At 47.7% G+C, this 14,487-nt stretch overlaps 1 protein-coding gene across 7 annotated transcripts in view; it reads right to left on the bottom strand.

The window, feature by feature from the left end:
- PTPN5 (protein tyrosine phosphatase non-receptor type 5) overlaps nucleotides 1-6,839 on the bottom strand; it is a 64,546-nt gene extending 57,707 nt beyond the window's left edge. For 4 of the 7 annotated variants that reach the window (XM_054524602.2, XM_054524604.2, XM_054524603.2 and 1 more), the window contains exon 1: nucleotides 6,348-6,839. The gene's annotated coding sequence lies outside the window, so the exon portion shown is untranslated. The remainder of the gene's footprint in view (nucleotides 1-6,347) is intronic. The other 3 variants (XM_054524608.2, XM_054524607.2, XM_054524609.2) reach the window with 3 other exon arrangements.
- Between the last annotated feature and the right edge of the window lie 7,648 nt (nucleotides 6,840-14,487).

Genomic DNA, 14,487 nt, shown 5'->3' with positions numbered 1-14,487 from the left:
GTTCTTTTCCTTGCACCCCTCTTTAACCACCTTGATCCCATCATATCTCTTGAGGGTGCTTCAGATGGATGCTTTGAGACTCTGAGATGGAAAAGCTATGTGCCTGGAGATGCTCGTTATTGACTACGTGCAACAATAAAGACACAGTTAAATAAAGTAGGGGTCAGCCAACCAAGTATAAACAGAGAAGTCATGACAAAATGTTAAGTGAAAAATGCAGGCTATAAACCTATATGTGGACTAATTTCAACTATTACAAAATACAGATCTACAGAAAACATAGAATAGGGCATATAAAATGATGGTTCATCTTATGTTTGCTCTCTAGCATGGAGTATGGTTATTTTCACCCTGTAATTTATAATTTATACCAGACAACACCTTTAGGCAGATGATGAAATATACACATTGTTAGTTTTGCAAGAATCTTCAGAATTGATTCCAGATGCCCATATGCTGCCACCACTGAGGCCCACAAATCCCTCCCGGAAGGCCTGCAGAGGAATGGGAGGTGAGGGGGTGTTTCATGTCGACTCTTCAGAAAGACACTTCGGGACTTGGTGTGTCTCTCTAATGACTCCAACCAACTACCTCACCACAAAAAAGGAGGGCAATTTAAGGTCTTTATTTTGCTATTGGACTAACCAGGAAATTTGGCTGTGAACAGTTTATCCCTTACATTAGCCCAAAGTTAGGAATTCCCATGATGCTTGTTCCCTTACAAATCTGCAAACAGTGGATCTCCCGCATCTGGTGTGAGGGGATCCCCTCCTCATCCAACATGCTACACCCCAGGTATAGAAACTTGAGTCACGCTTGCTTCAACGGGGACAAAGGAAAGAGGGTGGCTTCTGTTCCATGTGCTGCAGCACAGTGGGAAAAGCTTTTCTCAGTCTAAGAGTTTGGAAATTTCTGCATTTTGCCAGACACCGGTGGCCACGATGCTCGTTCCACATCTCACCAGATGCAGAAAAGATGGAGATGATGTTAAAGAATGGGGGGAATCTTTTTTTTTTTTTGATGGAGTCTCGCTCTTTTGCCCAGGCCGGACTGCAGTGGCTCTATCTTGGCTCACTGCAAGCTCCACCTCCTGGGTTCATGCCATTCTCCTGCCTCAGCCTCCCGAGTAGCTGGGACTACAGGCACCTGCCATGGCGCCCGGCTAATTTTTTGTATTTTTAGTAGGGACGGGGTTTCACCATGTTAGTCAGGATGGTCTTGATCTCCTGACCTCGTGATCCACCCGCCTCGGCCTCTCAAAGTGCTGGGATTACAGGCGTGAGCCACCGCACCCGGCCTAGAATGGGGGGAATCTTATTTTCCACAATCCCCTAAGATAAGGAAGAGCCTTTTGGTAATAACACTGCTTAAAAGAGAAAAGAGTTTCTAGTTTTAGGTTTTTTTTTTCCCTTGAGATGACCTGAGTTTCTACCTCCTACAGGTTACAGGTGACAGACCTGTGGCTTCAGATGGAATCTGGACCAGGGGGTCCAGAGATCCTGTGATTCTAAGACTGAGCCTGCATGTCACCTAGCCCCTCACATGGTCCAGCCAGTTTTCCCATCTCCACCTACAGATCCATTTCAACAATTGATTAGGTGCCTGAAGCATTTATATGTCTATAAATAATTTCTCCCTCCCCACTGCCTTCTCTTTTTGGGAATCTGTCAATTTACTGGAGATGATAGCATCTTATCCTGCAAATATGGGTCTTTGTGTTAGAGATGAGTTTCCTTAAAACCTCTATGAAGGAAATGGTTGAGAGTGCAAGAGAAAATTTGAAATGAAGCCAGAAGGATGTATATTTGTGCTGGGAGGAGGATGAAGAAAGACCAAAAATGTTATTTTCATTGTTTTACAGTCATTTCAGGTATGTTTTACTATTTCGTCTTAGTCAACAGCAGTGTTTATAATATCAAGCCATACTGAATAAAATATGCAGACTTCACTTAAATTTTCATACTTGAGCGACAACACAGAATTCAAGTTATCGAGGTTTATTATTTTGATCATAGTACAGCTTACTATACCCTTACTATAGTATAATATCTTTATTTATTGGTTCATATAAGTCTAAGATATGCAGTCTCACTCATAAATGGTCATTTCCAACATTCATTCATTCATTCATTCATTCACTCATTCAACAATTATTTACTGTGAAGGGCCAGGCTTGGTTTGCTAGGCACAAAGAATATAAGGTGAATAGGATATGTGTTCTCTTAGATTCATTAACATCATGCAGCTTCTCATTCTTCAGGTCTATAGGCCCTTACATGATTGGCTCTGCCCACTCTCTCATCTTTTTCCTTATCACTTTCCCCCTTTGTCTATCTCTTACAGCTACACTTCAGGTTCCTTGAAGACACCAAGCTATTGTTACCCCAGGGCCTCTGCACCTGTGGTCTCCTTTTTTTAGAATGCTATTCCCCACGTCTCCTCTTCATTCAGGTTTTTGTTCAAATATCACCTCCTCAAAGACAATTCTATTTAAAGGCAGATCTCTTTCTCCATTCTTCCTCCCAGTCATACCTCATCCTACTTTATTTTTCTCCAAAGCACTGCTCATCACCTGAACAATTTTATCTTTGTTTTATTTTCTGTCTCCCCTGGTAGAGCTTGGGGAGGAAGTTCATCTTTTTAGCAATGTATCCCTAGGGGTTAGAACAACCTGGCATGTAACAGATGTTTATATGTATTCGGAGAATAAATGAATGAATGAACTAGTTCTTGATAGTTTAGGGTGCTTGATGAACCAGCTTTACAGGAGGGCTCATTATGGTCCCTGGTGGATTCATAGCCCCTACTCCTAAGCCTCCCACTCCTCCTCCTATTGGGCTGTGTCTGTGAATGACATCCTTGGCCATTCAGTCTCAAAGCCTTGCCATCACTTATTCCTCCCTCCTGCTAGTGCTTATATCCAATCAGTTACCAATTTTAGTGACACTGTGGCCTCTTGCATCAACTCCTTTTTCTAACCATTCTTACAACCACCCCCAGTCCATACTCTCTTTATCTCTCACCTAAACCATTGTCATCATTTCCTACCTTGGCTTCCGGCCCGCAGGCTCTCTTCATCCAATCTGTTCTCCAAGGGGTAGCCAGAGTGAGTTTCATCATGTTATGGTTTGATTATGTTTCTCCCCCACTCAAAAACTAAAGACTCCCAACTCCTTAGCTTGGCAGTCAATGTCCCCCCAACAACCTCCATCCCCTTACCCAACCTTCCTTCTCAAGTCCCTTCTTTTATTCTTTTTGCTCCAGTGGGAATGAACTGCTTTCCAGTTTCTGTATATATCCTAGAAGTCCCCATTGCTGTCCATCCTCTGCTCATGCTGTTTCCACTCCTTGAAATAGTTTTTTTCCTTTCTTCTAATGTACAAATCATTCACCCAGTTTAAATGCTACTTGGCTTCTCCAAAAAGCCGTTACTGACCTGCGAGGAGAATAAAATTCCTCTTTCAACTGTTTTTAAGGGGTTATCCGCCTCTCTTTTAGGGCAAGTCTTGGGAAAGGACAGGCAATATGACACAGAAGAAAGAGTTCAGAATCTGGAGTCAGATCATCTGAGCTGGAGGCCTAGCTCTCTGGATCTGAGACTTTTGAAGTATGCACCCTTAGATAAGTGAAAATCCAAGCCTTAATTTCCCTATCTGTAAAATGGGGATGATAACACTATTACTATTGATGTCATGTATGTGTTATGAAGAGTAAGTGACAGAGTATAGGAAGAGCTTTTGACACTACATACAAATTAATTATGAAATTCTATCATGCTAACGTACAAAATGTTGAAAAAACAAAAGTGTTGCTCCTCCTAGGGAGTTTTCATGGATGTTTTATGCTGGCTGAGCCTGAAGTCCAGGAATAGGTCAGGGGGAAAGGGATTTTTTGAGGGAGGAGGACTTTGAGGCCTTAAGAATCCCATGTCCTTGGATGATCTGAAGAAAGGAAGAAGTATAGGGTATATCCACAAAGCTGGGGTCCTAGTGGAATTACTAGCTACCAATTCCTGGGCATTTTCTATGTGCTAGGGACTGTACTAAGTACTCTACATACATCATTCTTGAGTCAGAAATTATTCCTTCATAGAGCAAAAGAAGCCCATAGCAGTTATATAAATACGTGCTCCCACCCCACCGCCAAAGAGTTCACAACATCATCAATCCAATGATGTTATTTTTTTGGATGGAGAAATTGAGACCCAGAAGGGTTATATACTGACACTGTACAGCCAGTGAGGAAGAGACTGGGCCTGGAATCCAGATCCCTTCACTCTCAAGGCAGAAATCCCTACATGGCAAAAACCCAGGGGCCACCATTCATTATGAAGTCTGTGTAAACTTCATAGCCAATGCCATCTACATGGAGTACACTGTCAGTGGCAGCCCCTGAAGTTCTGCCACTTGGCCACCCTGGCTCACCTCCATGATGAGCTGCTCACCCCCCTCAAAAAGGAAGTTCTCGATGGAACTGGAGACTATGATTCTAAGTGAAGTAACTCAGGAACGGAAAACCAAACATTGTATGTTCTCACTCATAAGTGAGAGCTAAGCTATGGGATGCAAAGGCATGAGAATGATACAATGGACTTTGGGGACTTGGGGGAAAGGTGGGAGGCGGATGAGGGATAAAAGACTACACATTGGGTTCAGTGTATACTCTGGGTGATGGGTGCACCAAATTCTCACAAATCACCGTTAAAGAATTTACTCATGAAACCAAATACCACCTGTTCTCCAAAAATCTATGGAAATAAAATAAAAAAAGGAAGTTATTGAGACCAGAACCTCAGTTGCCTGGAGACTGAACACTGCCCTCCTTGCCAACTATTCCATCCAGAGTCTCCTCCAAGGTGACTGACTCCATCCCTTCACCATCCGTCTATGCTTGTACTCCTTCAACACACCTCTCGGGGCACCCTCTCTGCACCAGGCATCAGGCTCAGCTCTGGGGACACCTGGCTGCCCTTGAGGGAGCCATGCGCTGAGAAACCACCCGAGCCTGGTGTGATTGTAATTCAAGCTTCCCCAGCAGCTTTGTCAGCAGCACCAATAGGCTGCCCTTAACAAGCCCCAAGGAGAAAGAGGTGGGGACCTCGGCAAAGGGATGACTAAAGGGGCCTGTTTGGAGTAGAAGGTCTGGCCCTCAAGGGGGAGGGAAGGGTGACCGGGAGGGCACGCAGTCAGGACACAGTGGAGAAGAGGACGAATCCTGGGATGCCACATCACCTGGTCCAACTGAGGACACTCAGGCTCAGTGTGTCCTGGGTGGATCAGGACTAACGCCTGGGAATCTGATCTCAGGTTCTGGGCTTCTTCATTCTCCCAAACGAATCCCAAACCCGGAGTGTGTGAGTGTTTGCGTAAGAGACATGAGAGCTCTCCTTTGAGGTTGAAGGAAGCAAATTAAAGCCCCCTCTCTCCTTTTTTTGGTACAATAGGTAGGGAAGATAGCAAATGAATGGCACCTGCCCCTCCAAGTGGGGCAGGGCTGGAATTACACACTTTCGTGGTACACTCAGGTGAATTTTGGGGTTCTGGGGCTTCAATGTGGGTGGGATCTAGTTGTGTAGGAGGGGATCATGAGTATGAAAACCAGGAACCCTAGATTCTAATGAAAGCTTTACCACTAACTCTCCGGTGACCTTGGTCCAGCCACCTTACTGGGCCTCAGTTTCCCCATCTGTAAGATGAGAAGGTTGAATAAGTTTCCAGGAATCGTCTGACCCTGATCTTCTAAGCCCTGTGATCCTTGATAAGGTAAGCCTCCCAAGGCTCTGACCCGGGCAATCTCCGGTTTTGCAGGAGCTGGGCCTCATCCAGAAACAAGCAGCATGCTGGGGGAGGGGAGCGCGCTAAGCTTTTATTCTAGGGGAGGGTGGGACGCGGGAGGCTAAAGCTAAAGGGTCGGTGGAGGCGAAGCGATGGGAAGGCTGGGAGCCGCGCCTTAGAGGCCAGAAGGCTAGCGGCGATTTCCAATCTCCCTCAGGGGCTTCAGGCTCTGGAGAGGCGATGCAGCCCAAAGCGGCGCACCAGCTTCCGCCGGCCGCAGAGGCTCAGACCCCAAACCACTATCCCGATTCCCCGGAACCGCGCACGGGCTTCGTGGGGAGTGGCTGCCGCTCCCTCCCGCTACCAAGCGCCAAGCCCCCTCCTCTGCGTGGGGGACCCCTCCCCCAGCATGGGGGCGCCCAGAGCCCCACGGGGGCGTGGCGGGGGCGGGCGCCGGCTCCTCGGCCCGGAAGGCTGGAGAAGGTGTCAGTTGCGGGCCGCCCGAAGGAGGGACCCGCACCCTCCACTTTCCGGCTCCGCACACAAAGGCGCAGACGGAGGCGCCGCACTTACCGGCCAGAGCGGGCTCCGGGCGCCGGCGAGCAGGCGGGCAGGCTGGCGGGAGGATGTGCGCGCGCGAGTGTGCGTGTGTCTGCGTGTGTCCCTGCTTGTGTCTGTGCCAGTGTGTGTGCGACGGGAGCCGCGCCGAGCTCTGTGCGTCTGCGTGTGCGGGGGCGTCCGTCCTTCGGTCCGTCCGCTTGGCGCTCCGTCCCGCGCTCCGTGCGCGCTCCCTCGCCCGACCGCTTCACCAAATGCGCTTCAGCTGCAGAGTCGCCGGCGCAGCCGCCGGGTGGGTTTGGCAACCCCCAGCCCCGGCTCCGCCCCGCCCCCGGGCGGGCTTGCGCCGCTCGCCGGGAATTGCGCAGGGCTGGCGGGGCGGGGGACCGGGAGAGCAGGCTGCTCCTGGGGCACGAAGGGGGACGGATCACAGACCCTTAACCTCTGACCTCATCTCAGGTGCCTCCCTCTCCCGAGCAACTCTGCGTGGAGTCTCCGCAGTCGTCGTCCCCATGCCAAGGTTGCCCGGACAGGGAGGGCGGAGGAGTGGGAGCAGCGCATCCATTTCATTCATGATTTTTTCTCCTCTTGGGAGCCCCTGGTCGGGCCGCGAGGCTACGGCAACCGCCAGAGGGACCCCGGCAGGGCCGTGCGCGCTGAACCTGGGACGGGACAGACAGGCAGACAGAGGGAGTAGGGGCCAGCGAGACAAAGGGGGCAGAGTTGGGGGAGGGGGTCGGCTCACTGGGGGGCATGCCGTGGCGCTCCCCGCATGTTGCCAACACCTGCGCAAGTGGAGCGGCCCCATACTAGGGCGCATGCAATACCGGGTGCCGAGGACACGTTCTAGGACGCTGAGGAGGCGTCCTTTTTCCCAATTCTCCCTGTTCAGCCTCTGGGGAGCTAGAGCGAGTGGACAGCCCCTTCCTACACTGAGTCTTGCCCTCCTGACGTGCGGCGCGGGGCACGCACCTGTTTTGGTTTTCTCGTGGGCACCAGGGGCCCGGACGCGCAGGGAGCTGCCCATGTGCTCCACAATCCTCCCACAATCTTCCGTATTCTCCAGGCTGCTACTGCGCTGGCCAGAGGTTTCTGGCATTCCATCCCCATGGGGGCTTGAGGCTGTGGGCTGCACACAGGGCAGGGATCCTAAACTCCATTTTTTACACGAAGAATCAGAGGCGAGCCGCCACATAGCTACCACGCTGGTTCCAGCCACCATCCCCCGCCTCCCTGGGATTTCCATTCTAGCCTCTTTACTGGTCTCCCAGCTTCCACCCTTGGCCCCCTACAGCTGATTCTCTACACAGCAGTCAGGGCGATCCTTTAAAATTTAAGTCAGAGCACGTCGTTCCCTTACTGGAAATCCTACACGAGCACTCCATTTCATCCAAGAGAAAGTTAAAGGCCCCTCATGACCTGCAAAGCCCTTCAGGAGCTGGCTCCTTTTTAGCTCTTTAACCTTTCTTTCTACCACCCTCCCCCTTCTCCCACGCTCCAGTCACATTGGCCTTTTTAATGCATCATCGGCATGGCAGCCCTGTGGCCTCAGGACCTTTGCACTGCTGGTCTGTCTGCCTGGAAACTCTTCCCTCTGATAGTCACATGGCTACTGCTTTACCTCTTCAACGTGTCACTCCCCCCCCCCCCCCCGCCCCTGAGACTTGCTCTGTCGCCCAGGCTGGAGTGCAGTGGCTCCATCTCAGCTCACTGCAACCCCTGCCTCCTGGGTTCACGCGATTCTCCTGTCTCAGCTTTCCGAGTAGCTGGGACTACAGGCGCCCGCCACCATGCCCAGCTAATTTTTGTATTTTTAGTTGAGACGGGGTTTCACCATGTTGGCCGGGCTGGTCTCAAACTCCTGACCTCATGATTTGCCCACCTTGGCCTCCCAAAGTGCTGGGATTACAGGCATGAGCCACCCTGCCCGGGCTCAACGTGTGACTTCTAAGATAATTGCTGTAACTATCCTGTTTAAAGTTGCTGGCCCTCCCTTCTCATTTTCTCCATGCAGCTATGACTTCTATTTCTGTTCCCTGCCCCTGAGGCTCATTGGTCTCATTGCCAACTCCCACCTCAATCCCCTCCCATCCCAATCCTTCAGCCTCACCTCACTAATCTGTTCTTTAAACAAACCCTGTGTTTTCCTGTCTCTAGGCCTTTGTTCACGTTGTCCCTGTTCAGTCTGGAATGCCATCCCTCCCATGTCTTGACTAATTTTTAAGGTCCAGCTTAAATACCACCTCCTTCTCCCCACATTTCCAGGGACACTCAGCTCTCATTACTTTCTGTCTGCTGTGATAGTGGTTCCTTGTCTTTTTCCCCAGGTGCACTATGAACTCCTGGAAAGTAGGGCGGGGTGTCTTCCGTTTCCCCAGTTCCCAGCATAGAAGGGCCCATCAGTACATGTTTGTGGATCAAGGGCACTGATTGGGAGGCCCTAGGCTGGGCCTCAATTGGTCTTTTTTTTTCCCCCCCCAGGAAAAGACCTAGAGACCTAGACCTAATTAGGTCCCTGTGTTGCCCTCAAGAAGTTTCCTGTGGGGTGGGGGAGGATTATATATTGGCTAAAAAGGCCATACTGCTTGGGTTGTGTGGACGTGTGAGTAGACATTTCAGCCTGTATGCCAGGACCTGCTCCCTACACCCCGAGAGCACCATCACCATGGTTCAGCATGAGACTGATTTCTCCTGGCTGCATCAGTTGAACAATAGCAGCTACTATACCTGGGCACTTTAGTATGTGCCAAGTAGTGTTTTGTGTTTCCTCAAGGCACTGCTCTATTGAATCTTCATGACATCTGTGGGAGGTAGGCCTTTTGACATCCCCAATTTCAGTAGAGGAAGCAGAAGGAATAAGTGAGTTACTTAAGGTCACTTAAGAGGTGTGTGTTTCAAATTCAGACCTAGCCAGTTCCATAGCCCGTGGTCACAGAAGCAGGGATGCCTTAACGTGAAAGCCCTTTGGGCTGATGGAAGGAAGGGGAGAAAGTAGGGCTTAGAGAGCTTCAGTGGCATCAGCCTGGCCCAGATTCTTGATGTCCCCAGCTCAGGGGTCACAGAGTCATGGTACTCCAGGTGCACTGGGGCCTCACAGGTTCCTGTTAGTGCTGCCTCTGATGTCCTGTGGTGGAGGCTAATGGCTGCCCTTGTAAAGGCAACTTCGGAAAGCTAGAGGTGCCTCGCAAACATTCCTAGCTGTGTGCTCTGGGTTCAAAGCCCAGCCCCAGCTGTCACATGTGGATAATAATGCCCATCTTAAAGGGCTATGGGAAGGAAGAAGTATGACAATACCTCTAGAAAGTAGTAAGGCAACAACAACGACAAAGATCTTTCTCCTTTTGTTTCTTGTATTGAGTTTCTGTCAGATAGGGATATACCTAAACTAGTCTCCTTACCCTGTTTCCACCCGATACACCCTCTTATTGAAGAGCGTTACCCCAGGGTGCAGTTCAGGAAGGAAATCTAGCGTTTATTGAGGGCTTTAAAAATAAGCTATCCACGTTGCTTCCCTGCATTCTCTCCTTTGATCTGCCAAAACACCTTAGGAGGGACTGCTATTACCAAGGAGGAATAGGAGGCACAGAAAGGTCCAGGGGCTTTCCCAAGGCCACAGAGCTCACTAAACGAGATTCTAGCTTATGTCTGACTCTGTTCACTTAACCAGCACCCTGCCAACACATGGAAAGTGACCGCTTTGATTTCCTTTCTCTTCTCTGGTGAGGAAGAGTCCTGTGAGGCCCATGGCAGTGAAATAGTTGTGAGGTTGTGACGACTTAGGAGTCTTCTTGAGCCATTTTGTGTAACTCATTTACCCTTTCATGATGGAGGGAAGAAGAGGGATTTAAGAAAGAGGAGATGGGGAGAAAAAGATGGCCTGAGAAACCAGAGAATGTTTTACTAGTGGTTCTCGGTGGACTGTTAGAGATTAGAGTCCATCTTTCTTGCTTTTGGCCCACTTGCAATTCACTGTCTTGGTAATGAAATGCTTTGCTTCAGTGAAAATGTCACCCATCCAGATTTTTATTTATGTATTTATTTACTTACTTATAACTTACCCCAATCCACAAAGGATTTGAAGTAGCTTACCAAAGGAGCAGGATCCATAAAACAATGTTAAAATATCAATGAGGATAAAGAATCAGGACCGAGGAAAATGTAAATAAACATTGAGTGACATGACAAAGCTCAACAATCATAGCTGTTTTTTTATTGAGTTTATTCTTGTGTGCAAAGGAATTTGCATACATTATTTCATTTAATCCTTAAAAGAGCCATGTGAGGTAAGTACTATTATTATCTTCATTTTGAAGCATAGGGAGCCATTTCTCTCAGTCTGGGAGAAATGAAATATGATGCCCTAAGTCATGTAGCTGGTAAGTGGTAGAGGCAGTATTTGAATCCAGGTTGACAGTGGAACCGATACCCTTAACCACTGCCCTATCCTGCCTCTCCAAAGGATGAAAGATTACAAATGTACAGACCACAGGGGCCTCTAGAGAACTGTGCTTGAACCTCAAATTTGGTTCTGATCATCTTGGGATGCCAAAAAGAAACAATCTGTTACATAGAACTAATGCCTTTATATCCTTCAAGTTTTTGCTCCAGTGTCATTTTCTCAGTGAGGCCTCACCTGACCTCTGTACCTAATATATCATAGCCTGCCTTTTCCTGCTCCCTTCAGGAGTCCCAATCTCTCCTTATCTTTTCTTTTATAATGACACATTTTACCTTCTAATGTACTGGATAATTTCTTTATAAACTATGTTCTAATATCTATCTCATATTTTATATATTTCTTATGACATTCTATATTAATAAATTTATTTACGAGCTATAGATTAGGTAGTTTATCTATTTCGTATGTTCACCCTTTAATATCTGTTAAATATCTGTTTTTTTTCCCACTGGAATACAAAGTCCACAGGGCAGGCATCTTCATCTGTTAGGCTCATTGATATATCTTAAGTGTCCAGGACAATGCCTGGTACATAGGTACTCAATAAATTTTTGTTGAATGCTGAAATAATTATCTCAGAGGGGAAGAAACAGACTAGTATATCTGAAGTAGCAAAGTATGTCACTTTTTTTTTTGCAAGCTTATACTACTTTCTTTCCCTTTCCTCCTTTCTTTTCTTGTGTTTTGTTTTGTTTTGTTTTGTTTGGCGAGACAGAGTCTCATCCTGTCACCCAGGCTGGAGTGCAATGGTGTGATCTCAGCTTATCGTAACCTCCGCCTCCCGGACTCAAACAATTCTCCTGCCCCAGCCTCCTGAGTAGCTGGGATTACAGGTGCACGCCACCATACCTAGCTATTTTTTTTTGTATTTTTAATAGAGATGGGGTGTCACCATGCTGGCCAGGCTGGTCTTGAACTCCTGACCTTGTGATCTGCCTGCCTTGGCCTCCCAAAGTGCTGGGATTACAGGCATGAGCCACTGCACCTGGCCCTTTTCTCCTTTTTCCCTATTCACTTCCATAAAAAATGTGAGGTAGTTCTAGCACTTAGCTCTAAGAGCAAGTCTTTAGGAGGTTTTCCTGATGTTAGACCTTTAGGATTTGTGCAGCCAGGGACCTTAGTCTCATCGTTAGAGCAAATGAGCAAATGGGAATTCGTGAACCTAATTGTGGTGGAATCTCTCAGCAAAAGCTGGGTATTATCCCCTTAACTAAATCAGCAAAGGTAATCCTTTTAGGGGGTCTAGGAATAGTGCCCAAGTGCCATATCTCAAGGATTTGGGATTTTGAGCAGATGCTATTGGGATGGAGATGGGAAAATAAAGAACAGAGCTTTTTTTGTGAAATGATTGATTTAAAGAGAGACGACATTCTGGTGATCCTAAGAGCTCATCTCCAGGGTTTATTTCCTGGCTGCAAGCCTGAAGAGTAAAAAGCCAAGGACATCAGCGAGGTTTCTCAGAGAACCTTAGCTGAGACCATTTGCTGGTGTGTGTGTGTGTTGGTTGCGGTGTGGTGTGATCTTCCTGTAGGGGCTGGACACAGAGCTGGGACAAGCCCCTGGGGGCTACAGATACCAGTCTGTCAGCTGAAGGTGAAGGGCAAGGTCACCTGGCTGCTAATCCCACGAAGAAACATCAGAAACACTTGGTCAGGAGGAGTGAGCGTCACAGCTTTGTCTCCTCCATGGTCATGGTTCTGAACTCTTGCAGAGGAAATTATTTAACAAATATTTTATTGAGGGCCTACTCTGAGCCAGCTACTGTTTCAAAAACTGGATATGTAGTAGAGAACAAGACAATCAGCTTCCCTGCTCTCATGGAACTCGCATTCTGGTGGGGACACGCTGACAATAAGCCAGGTTAAAATAACAGATAAAAGGATAATTTCAGACAATGAAAAGCACAATGAAGAAAAAGAAAAGAAGGTGAGTGATGGAGAGTGAAGGTGGAGAGTTGCCATTTTCAACTGGGTGTTTGGAGAAGGTTTTTTGGAGGAGATACCATTTGAACAGAGACTTGAGTTGCAAAAAGGAATGAGCCACTCAGAGTAGGGCAAGGATTTCCTGGGCAGAACGTTCTCTTCTAGGCACAGCAGGAGAACAGAGTGAAAGATGGGGTAGGAGAGGAGCCCAAAGTGTCCCAGCTGTATCTCAGAATCATCTCGGTGAACTATTAAAAAGTATGGATTCTGGGCCATGCGCAGTGGCTCAGGCCTGTAATCCCAGCACTTTGGGAGGCCAAAGCAAGTGGATCACTTGAGGTCAGGAGTTTGAGACCAGCCTGGCTAACATGGTAAAACCCCATCTCTACTAAAAATGCAAAAAAATTAGCCGGGCGTGGTGGCAGGTGCCTGTAATCCCAGCTACTCGAGAGGCTGAGGCACGAGAATCGCTTGAGCCCAGGAGGTGGAGGTTGCAGTGAGCCGAGATTGTGCCACTGCACTCCAGCCTGGGTGATAGAGCAAGACTCAGTCTCAAAAAAGAAAAAAAAAAAAAAGTATGGATTCTGAAGCTCCTACCCCTGGAAAATTTAATTCAGTGGGATGGAGGTGAGGCTCAATGTTAAATGAAAATAAGTTCTCCAGATGATTCTGTTGACTGGCAATTGGCCAGGGTTGGAAACAACTAGCCTGGCCAAGGACCCCAACTTTTGGAGGAGGATACTGAGGCACAGGGAGAGGAAATCTGTTGTCTGGGGTCACACAGTGAGTTAATGGCTGAAAAGTCTCCTGACTGGAGCAGACATGGTCAGGGGTCTCTGGCAACAGGCCACAGAAATGATCATTGGCTGATTTAGGTGAAGGGGAATTTACTGGAAGGCCGTAAGGAGGCTCATGAATGGAAGAAGAGGCTGAAGAACCAGGCTTGGAAAGGTGGATGTCGGGAAGCTCCAGAAGTTTGCAGGGTTAGGAACATCTCCACAGTCACATCCAGATGTCACCACAAGGATGTATGAGCAACTAACTTTTCTTCTTCCTTCCTACCACTCAGAATTTTGGCTGAGTTCCAATTGTGGCTTCACCCCACTGGCTAGAGGAGGGCACATACTAGTTGATGTCATATCAAAATTTCATCCAAGTCTTCATCCAAAAGGAAATCAGGAGGCTGTTACCAAAAAGGCAGCCCCAAAGGAGCAAATGTGCACTACGCCTGGCACCTCAGAGGGTTGAAAGGATCAGTCATCACTGTCATCATTATCATCATTACAAATAAACACACACTTATTTGTTTAGTAACTGCTTACTATATGCCAGGTACTGTTCAAAGCATGTACATATATTGACTCATTTAATTCTACCTTTATGACAATGAGGCAGATACTGAGGTGGGTACTGAGTCAGTAAACTGAGGCACAGAGAGGGTATGTAGCAACTAATGTTTAATTCTGCTTCTACAGGTTCTAAAGCTCATAACACCTCTTGTCTAAGTTGCTCCTTACAATGGCCTGTAAGGATAGGCATTATAACTTAAGAGGTATAATGAGCTTTATCTACCTGTAAATATTACAGGTAGAGAAAGTAAGCATGCACATTCCAGGGTCACAGACCTAGTAAATGGTAGAGCCCTTAGATTCATAGATTCACTCACTTATTCATTCATTCATTCATTCGTCAAATGGCACGTGGCTTTCAGGGGCCAGATACTGTGCTAGGTTCTGGGAACTCGCTGGTGAATAAACTATATTTCTTCTCTCAG

Source organism: Pongo abelii, chromosome 9 (assembly GCF_028885655.2).
Source record: "Pongo abelii isolate AG06213 chromosome 9, NHGRI_mPonAbe1-v2.0_pri, whole genome shotgun sequence".
In the NCBI taxonomy this organism is placed as follows: domain Eukaryota; kingdom Metazoa; phylum Chordata; class Mammalia; order Primates; family Hominidae; genus Pongo; species Pongo abelii.
This window is presented reverse-complemented; position numbering and strand designations above follow the sequence as displayed.